This window comes from Pelmatolapia mariae, linkage group LG6 (genome assembly GCF_036321145.2).
Source record: "Pelmatolapia mariae isolate MD_Pm_ZW linkage group LG6, Pm_UMD_F_2, whole genome shotgun sequence".
Classification (NCBI taxonomy): Eukaryota; Metazoa; Chordata; class Actinopteri; order Cichliformes; family Cichlidae; genus Pelmatolapia; species Pelmatolapia mariae.
This window is the reverse complement of record NC_086232.1, coordinates 31768130-31777517: the sequence shown is the minus strand read 5'-3', so window position 1 is coordinate 31777517 and position 9388 is coordinate 31768130. Positions and strand designations below refer to the sequence as shown.

Below are 9388 nucleotides of genomic sequence, written 5' to 3'. Positions count from 1 at the left end.
CTGGTGTCTCTTAACACATAATACACGTTGAAGAAAAGTAGGAACATATAACACTCATTTCTTCCAGTTACATTTACCAATAGGGTGTGATCGTCTCTGCTGTCAGTCTTGTATTTCATTTCCTTTAGCCTGATGTGAGGACGATGTGTTCTCAAAGTTGTTTGCTTTTATATTCCTAAAATAGAACTGAAACTAGAAGAATGGCCTCCAATTTTTCTTCTTTGCACAAAAGGACAAAAAAACTATTAAACTTGAAGAATGATGTCTGCAGCCTCACAAATGGCATTTTCTCTCATCTGTTCAAGTAGTCCTTGTGTCTCTCATAGTAGTCTCCCTCAAAGAAGACTAGAGTTTTGTCACCTCAGAATCTGATGAACTGTGGTTCTCTTTACAGTTTTTTTTGAGTTCTCTGGTCACTTCTATCACATCATAACATTTAGCTAAATAAATAGACAAAATCTATTGGTTGATCAGTAAATATACCTGCTGATCGACATGTTTAAACACATTTCATGACATTTCTTTTTCAACAATACTTTTAACAGAAGTAAAACTTCATTACAAACATACATCTTGCTAATCTGAATAATCTCATACAGAAAAAGAAATATTTTTCCCCCTCTTGTACCTCACCTCTTCTCTCTACTAAGGTAGCAGCATCTTATTCCTGGTAACGCTTCACTGGCAGCATTTTCCCGTTAGTGCTGTTTTTGTATGAAGGCCACAGTATCTTTGTGTAGTCTGCTCTGGTTGGTCCCAGGTGCATTATGTCCTCTCATGAAGGACAGTCTTTCAGTTTAGTGTGCATTTGTTTTTCTGTGTGTTCTTGTAGAGTCTACGTATATGTTGTTATCCATATTTGTTACATAATATAATTTCAAAATGACCATGAAGGTCTGGATCTGTGGAATGAGTCATCTTATTCTCTTTGGACTCCAGCTGCAACAGCAAGACCAGCGGCAATGACAATGCTGGTCTCCAGCGCCATCTGCTGCACCACATTTGGAAAAACACTTTTGTGAAACAAAACATCCGTATACATTTTCAGTTCACTTGGTTGTTGTATTTGCCTTTTTTAAAAACTTGTTTTGACCTTTCCCACTTTCTCATAATACATAAAGGTACAAAGATATGACGTATGAAGTAATGAGGCTTATTTGATGGTAAAATCACACTGTTGTCTTTAACTCTTTAACTCACACAGAGTGTCTTTAACTCTGATCTTTAACTCCTGATCATCTAGTGAGATTATCTCTTGCATCAGTGCAAATGCAGAGTTGACATCAATAGTGTGAAATTAGTCACATTTACAGAGAAATACTGTCATCCTAGAAAAATACTCCATTGATTTAGTGTATTACATACTCTCACAGCAGAGTTAGAGCATTGCTTTTACTATAACAACAGATTTTAAATTTGATTCAGTTCAGCTGAAGATTGTCAACAAATGTGGTGTATTTTACAACTTTGTCACACAGCTTCTATTTGGTCAGCCTGCTAAAATGTGTTTTAAGAGTTAAAACAGCCAGGTGATATAAGCAGTCCTCAGTTTATTAAATATATTAGACTTCATGTTCCCACAATCCAAGGAAATTTAATTGCAATATACTCATGAAGCCTTTGATGGTTTGAAGTATTAATTCACACAGCGAGAGGAATAAAGTTACATTAGAGATTTGAAATAAGATTGATAACTGTAGTATTTCAATTAAAATGGAACACTGTCACTCAACTCATCTACTGAAAAAGAAAAGAATCGGTTTTCTTGCCTTTCCTCATCCAAGGGTGTTCACTCTGAGGGTTTTTATCCCCCCCAGTTGCAAAAATGAAAGAGTTAACCAAGCAGAACCAGGCATTGATTTTTACATTTTAAATAGTGCTGCTTGAAGTAGTACTGAAACTTTTACACGTCAAAATGTTTTATTTCAATGTAAAGCACAAATTTAGAATTTAGATAGAAAAACTTTGCTTTACAACCTTTAATGAGACTTCCACAAAAATAGCAACATTGCATTTTCTCTTCTTTAATGTCACATCTGCAGTGGCAGATGTGTGGAGCAGAGAGAGATAGGACCCAAGTGCAGACATTGACGACAGACTTAACTGTGAGTGAGCCTTTATTTACAGTGGGGACAGAATACAAACAAAAACAGAAAAATGTCAAAGACTAAACTAAACAAAAACATAAACTGGGAGGCAACTATAAAAGCAATACAAAGGAACTAAAAAACTTGAGAACCTGATTGGAGACATGAAACACAGAACACGAAAACCTGAGACAAGGAACCCTGGAACAAGTAGAGGATGACGCGCAGGCAATCCAGCAACAAACAGATGAAGACAAAGGGCTTAAATACACAGATGGATAACAAGGGAATGAGACACAGGAGGAGAGCACAGCTGTGAGAAATCACACACAACGAGACCGGGAAGGAAAACGGAAAATGCTAACATAGCACACAAGACTGTCAAAGTAAAACAGGAAACATGAGAGACACGTAACCCAAATTATGTTAATCATATAAACTCCACAAACTGCATCTAGGCTCCTACAATTTCAATGACCCTAAGACTAGAAGGAATCACCTGTAATGTTGCTCTTAATTTATTGTCTTAATCGGGCCCTAATTGTGGCTTATTTTCTGTCCAGTATACAGTGCTTTACAAAAGTCTTCTATCACCCCTGATGTGTAGCAAACACAATGGGTATAAATTATATAAGGATTAAACGTAGTTTAACAAACTTGAAGGTCAATATTTGTTATGACCACCTTTATTCTATAGAATAGCTATACAAGCTTCTTGCAGCAAATCCAAAGCTCTTTTTTTTGTATGTTGGCTGGTGTCTGGACTCTTTCCTGTCCAGTTGATCCCACACAGTTTCAGTAATGCTAAGGTCAGATTCCAGGAAAGCCAATCAATGACTGATAATGTTCAGCTGGCTGTTTTCTCCCATGCTTGATCACAGAGTAGGTGGATCGACTGAAGGGATGGAGCGTTCAGGTCCTGTGTCAGGTCTTTGTTGGATTTTTCTCCCCTGTTTCTTAAAGACATGACTTTCTGATACAGTATCATCTGCTGTAGATAATTTTTTTGGGCTTCTTTTTAAATGTTTTAGGAACAGACAACACGCCAGACTGATGGCTCTTTGGGAATCACCTTGCTGATACAGAAATGCCCTCTTAAGCCAATGTCAAAATTTGTTATCTTTGACATTTTTCATGATTTCAACTTATATATTATAATTATATGTTTTTGCATCAGACACTAGTAAAGTGCCTAAAGCTACACTTTAAAATAAGTGATTTCTTTGCTATGTTTTCTGTTATGTGTAGACACAACATTACTTCATCCTTTGAATTAGGTGCCAATGTTATGCTTGAACGATTCAGAGACCATTGTAAAATCATTCCTTTGAAAATAGACAGTAGCTGATCATTTTCAGAGGAATGGATTGAACTCAAAATGACTATAAAAGCAACTGATGTGCAAAGAAAAACATTGAAAGACCTTTGAAAGGCCTGGAGAATTATTTTTAAATTATTGCTTGTTTATAACTTAATTTCTTTAAAAACCCAAGACAAAAATTCCATAAAATACCATTGTTGTTAATTTGATCATTTTCTTTTCGGGCTTAAATGAAAATTAAATCTGCAAACTTTTCACGTATTTCTCAAATCTCTCATGCAGTGTTGTAATGTAAGACACACACAGCAGCAACACATGTAAGACACAGCAACCTATGACGCATGTTGTGTCCAAGTAATGTGAAGTACGCATATTAGCAAAGGTATTATTTCCTTGCATGTGGATTGTTCACATCAGCATAATTCCAATTTTATGTTTGTTTCTTTTAGATATTCAGGTAAGAGGAGAAACATCTGTAACCATGAGGCCCTGTCACCTGACAACACTGGCCTGATCATATTGGATTCAGCCTTGATGGAATGACCTCCTTCAATGCATGAATACAGTCACTGTACAGGCATTTCTGAGCTGTGCCACATCAATGGCCATGCACTTTGTAGATTGCTTTGCAAATTCCAAGTTATAATATTAAGAATGGCATTCTACTTCAGGGGCTTTGCCTTCAGCTAAACAGTCAGATTTGATACAAAGGACTACTTTTGGAACTTGAGCAATTCACACATCTTCCAGCAGAGGGTATTCGTGAGTAGAATCAGTGGCTCCTCAAAGTGCTGCATAAGAGAATTAGAGTAAAGAGAAAACATCCAGTGAGTGACAGTTCTGGGGTGAAAATGCCTTGCTGATGCCAATGGTCAGAGGGGAATGGCTGAACTGCTTCAAGCTAATAGGAAGGAAAAAATAAATTAAAAGTGACCAAAAAAAAAAAAAAAAAGTCAGCAATAAGCCAGATTGTATCATCTTCATGTGGGTCATGAGGATCCAGGGTGTTGTCTTGCTCAATGCCAAAGCAGAGCAGTTTGAATAGGGAGAAGTATCAGTATCACACAGGAACTGTGTGATCTTGTCTTTAATCATAACTCAGTAAAGTTTGATACATAAAGTTTAGCTATTTTTTTTCTCCATGCAACACCACAGCACATCTTTTAAAAAATTAATAAACAATGGTAATTGGATTTAGAGTGAGCTTTTTTGTACAAGCACATAAAGCACTCTTGTAAGGTATGTTCAGTGTTAGAGCCAATGGGTACAAATCCTTATAATAATTTCACAATCTTTTGGGGACATCTTTTTTCTGTACCACACTGTATGTTATATTTGCAAACAAAGTTCTAAAATGAAAACATTGTGAGATAGTCCTACATTTAAACTGTTGCTCTAAGCTTTTGGATGAGGTTAGGCGACCGCATATAAAACTGAGAAAACTGTATATTGACATTTTTACATAAAAAGTTCCTTCCAAGAAAACATGAAAGAATAAATCAACTTGAACTCCAAAATAATGAATATCAGTAAGGTCAGCACTTATTTTCACAGAATTTAATCTATGTAAGAAGCCTCACGCTGTCAATTAAATCTGTAATAACTGTGGCACGGACACATTAAGGTGAACATCTCATTTTCAGGAGCCAGAAGTCTGTTCGTACCATGCATGCATTTCATATTTTATAGATAAGGACACCCACACATAAATAAGTATAATTAGGGGGTAAGGTGCTGAAGTTAAAAGATAAACTTTAAAAGTCAGAGATAAAAGGTCAGAAGGTTGAATCCAATATGAGAAAATTAACAAGGTACTAAGGCACCATGTGTGATTTCTTAACAAAAAAATCCTTGCAGGTACTCTGTATCTATAGAGTGGAAAGTTTTAATAGTAATTTATAATTTACTGGTGCCTTATTATCCTGTCCTTCAAATTGGCTGATAACATTGCAGTAAGTCAGTAAACTTGGGCAGGTAGACATGGTTAGGACAACCTGCTGACATTCCCAGAATAGGAAAAAGAAAGATGGTTTAAATGATTTTGAACACCAGACTGGCACCGGTGGTCTGAGTATTTCAGAAACTGATGATCTACTGGGATTTTTCCACACAACCATCTCTAGGGTTTACTGATAATGGCCTAAAAAAAGAAAATATCCAGTGAGCAACAGTTCTGGGGTTAAAAATGCCTTTCTAATGCCAGAGGTGAGAGGGGAATGGCCAAATTGCTTCAAGCTAATAGGAAGGGGAAAAAAGTCAAATTACACTGCAAACACACAACCTTGAAACAATTGGGCCTTGAACACTCCTGTCAGCTAAGAACTGGAAGCTGAGAATAACCTTTTCACTGGCTCACCGAAATCGGACGATAAAATGTAGGAAAAACATTGCTATTGGTGTCAAGAAACATTTGAATGGTAGTATCATAATTTGGCATAAACCACATGAAGGAACAAATCCATCCTGGTTTGCATCAGTAGTTCAGTCTGCTGCTGGTGCTGTAACGGTGTGGGGGATATTTTGTTGGCACACTTTCGACCTCTTACTACCAATAGAGCATTGCTTGAATGCCTCAGCCTGCATGAGTATTGTTGCTGACCACATCTATCCCTACAGTGCACCCATCTTCTGATGGCTACTTCCAGCGAGATGACACACCAAATCAGAAATATCAAATTATCTTAAACTGGCTTCTTGACCATGACAGTGAGCCCACTGCACTCAAACGGCCTTTGCAGTCACAGACCTTCCAATGCAGCCAATGATACCATGATAACATGGTAGATGATGAATCTGCAGCTGTGTGATGCTATCATGTCAATATGAACTCTTAGGATCTCTTAAGAATATCAGTAAGTTGTAAAAAGGTTTCCAGCAGGTTATGGACAAATATAACTGATTTTGCACGGAATCTGCTAGTCCCTCTTAAAAAAAAAAGCACAGGAAAGACATCGGTTGTGTGCACAGGACAACCTATAAATGGCATACATTTAAACTGGTTATACATTGAAGACGCGCACTGAATTTCTTCCTGTCAGCTACTACTTCAAATCAAATTTATATGGCTTGTTTATTAATTCATGGATGACAAACTCAGAAACCAAAACTTGCCCAGGTATCAGGTTTTCTATCCCAGATTTGCTTGAGGAAAAGCCAGTAAAAAAGGCATTTTGCAGACTTCTCAGCTATTTGGCTTTATTGCAGTGTCCCGACCACTTAGGAGACGCCTTCATCTCCTGGTTCAACAGAAACTTTCATTAAACCAGGGAAGGATGATCAAGGTCAGTAGAATCTACTACCACTTGTTTGTTTTTAGATTCAGTTCAGTAAGTCTGATTACCCACAAAAACTATTCTCAGTTGGTTTTTGGTACTTCAGAAGGCAGAAAACACATTAGAGTGAAAAAAAATTGGTAAAAGTAAAGATACTAATGCTTTCAAAATGGGCTGGGGAGAATAAGAGAGGCATAGTGTTTAGAAAGTTTGCTGAACTGCACTTTATATTTGTATAACTTTTAAACCACAATCCTGTGATGTAAAATGCCCCAGTTTTCCATATTTGAAAAATATTTTGAAAGAAGGCAATTCTGAATAGCTCAGCTAAAATCAGTGTTTCAGTGTTATAATCAAAGATCATTTTCCAGAGTTAAATAAGCAAATTTGAGGTTTTTCATATTTTTTCTACACAGAGTAGATCACTATGATCAAGGCTTCAGTCATCACAACATTTAAATGAATTTAAATGTTGAACATTTAAGTGATCTAAATAAATAAATGGACTGCATTGACTATTGCTGTAATGTATCAAAGGAATAGCATGTTTAAAGATTAGAAATGATCTTTTTTTCTGGAATGCATGAATGGCTGAGTTTTAGCACAGGAACAGGTCTGCAGAGAAAAAGTTACTCCATAACACAGAATATCAGCTACAAGAGAACAAGATGAATTTTCTTTTAAAATTTATATAAAAAATTGTAAATTTTTTTCATTTATTTTGAACTTTGAGACTTTGATATTCCAATTGTCATGGTCCAGGTGAGTGGCTGTGTTTTTCCATAGAGCTGGATACCTGATGGTAATTTGGACTGCCAGTGTTTAAGACCAGCGCACTCAACGAGTCTTTGCTAGATCTTCTGCTATCCTGCATTAGTGTGAGCCCACCATGTTCGCTCATGTTTATCACAGTCGCTGTTTATGCTTACCTGGTGTATTTTTCCCTGTGGTTTCAGTAATCCTCCTGCTCATCTTTACAGCTTGCGTCAATACTCATCCTCTTTTGGACGATGGTCTTCTTGGCATTCACAGACACAGCCTGAGCCCCGTTTCATTCCCTGCTTCACCTGCCTCCCTCTTTGTCACAGCAACTTGGATTCTCTGGAACATTCCACCTGGACTCCCAATTACTGGAAAATCACCTGGACCTCTTTGACCTCCTCACCCCACATCACCTTCCACTTGCAAAACCAGTAAGACACTTGAAATTAATCACTACTTACTTACTTACCTGACCAACCGCAGTCATGTTTTTGACATTTTCTCTCTGTGTTTCAGTGACACTGAGCTCCACCGCCCGAGCCACGACCCACTCCCCGAATTCCCCTTAGCTCCCACTTTATGTTTGACTCCCTTCATAGCTCACAGCTCATGTTTGACATTTTAAGCCTTAAACCACTGTTTATAAATAAAGCTTTGTTATCACGTCTAAACCAGTGCCTCCGTCTGTGTCTGCATTTGGGTCCATTCTCCCTGTCTGGCCATTCCACCGTAACACCAATAGTTTCATTAAACCCAGAAGAGTCATGAAAATGTAATTTTCTCGACAGGCTATTAAAGATTTTGAAATTCATTGCAAAACCGGAATTTCGGGCTGAAGATTGTGTTAGACTTTCAGAATTATTGTAGTGTCTTGCTTAACCAGCCCTGTTGCTGTTTAGTCAATTGTAAAAGATTGTACCGTTTTGGGCTTAAGGATCTGGAAACACTTCTCATGCTGCTGCTAATAATAAAAAATCCTCCTAAAAAACTAAACAAAAACTGTTACAGACTAAAGTTGTTTTACCTCTGTAATTATTCTTCACCTTGGAAAAGAACACAGAAGTAGGATTTACCGTCCAAGTAATTAAATTTTAATCATTTTATGTGTTAAACTCTGAAGAAAATAAAACCTGTGACAGAGTTTTAATCAGTTCAGTTCTGTGGGTAACCACTGCAAGTGCCAAAATAATACATATTTAGTAGGTTTTATTGATATTTCCTCGCAAAATGTCAGAGGAAAATCAGAGCCTCGGCCTACTGACTGTGCAAAGATTAGAAACAGAGTAATACAAAGGACTAGATCTTCATTCATACTGTCAATGAGATACTTGCAATTTTAATCAAAGTTAAATGTAAGTAATAGCTTTAAGATTTGATGAATGAAAGATTTTTAATGTCTCATATAACCAAGGGCGTAGATTTGGCATGGACGGAAGGGACATGTCCCCACCAATATCCAGCGATTATTGAATTGTCCCCACCAATAATTTGATCTCTTCCAGTAAATTAAAAGAAACCCGAAAGAAAGAAAAAAAAAACGATCTGTCAACGTCTCATTCACCTAGCGGTGCAGAAAGAGTTAAATTACGCTCTCTACTGGAGTCCTACCTCATGTGACAAATATGGCCAATGTGATTGGCTGTGCCTTTCAGGGAGCTCTGTTTAGTTTTAGCAGCGGCAAGCCTGCGCTGCGAGGACCTGCAAGGAGGAGAGGAGGATGGCAGCAAAAAGGAAGAACCTCGATATACGAAAGTATTTTTCAAAGAAACCTGTAAGTCCCTTAAAGTCAAGTTCACTCATAAAATGTGTCCGTCATAATAACGTTACAGGCTATGCTAGGCTTTGGCCCACATCAGTCTAAAACTGTATGTAACCATGAATAACTTGTTTTGGAAACTAACTGCACAACATGCAGCACTATTAGTTATCTCAGTCTCCCAGAGTAG

The 9388-nt window shown here is 37.3% G+C and overlaps 1 long non-coding RNA gene across 1 annotated transcript; it reads left to right on the top strand.

Annotated features, from left to right (window-relative positions):
- The first annotated feature begins 7495 nt into the window (after positions 1 to 7495).
- LOC134629669 (uncharacterized) lies at positions 7496 to 8008 on the top strand. The gene is made up of 3 exons (XR_010094085.1): positions 7496 to 7558; positions 7661 to 7873; positions 7959 to 8008. It is a non-coding gene; the product is annotated as an uncharacterized LOC134629669 (long non-coding RNA).
- Positions 8009 to 9388: the final 1380 nt, after the last annotated feature.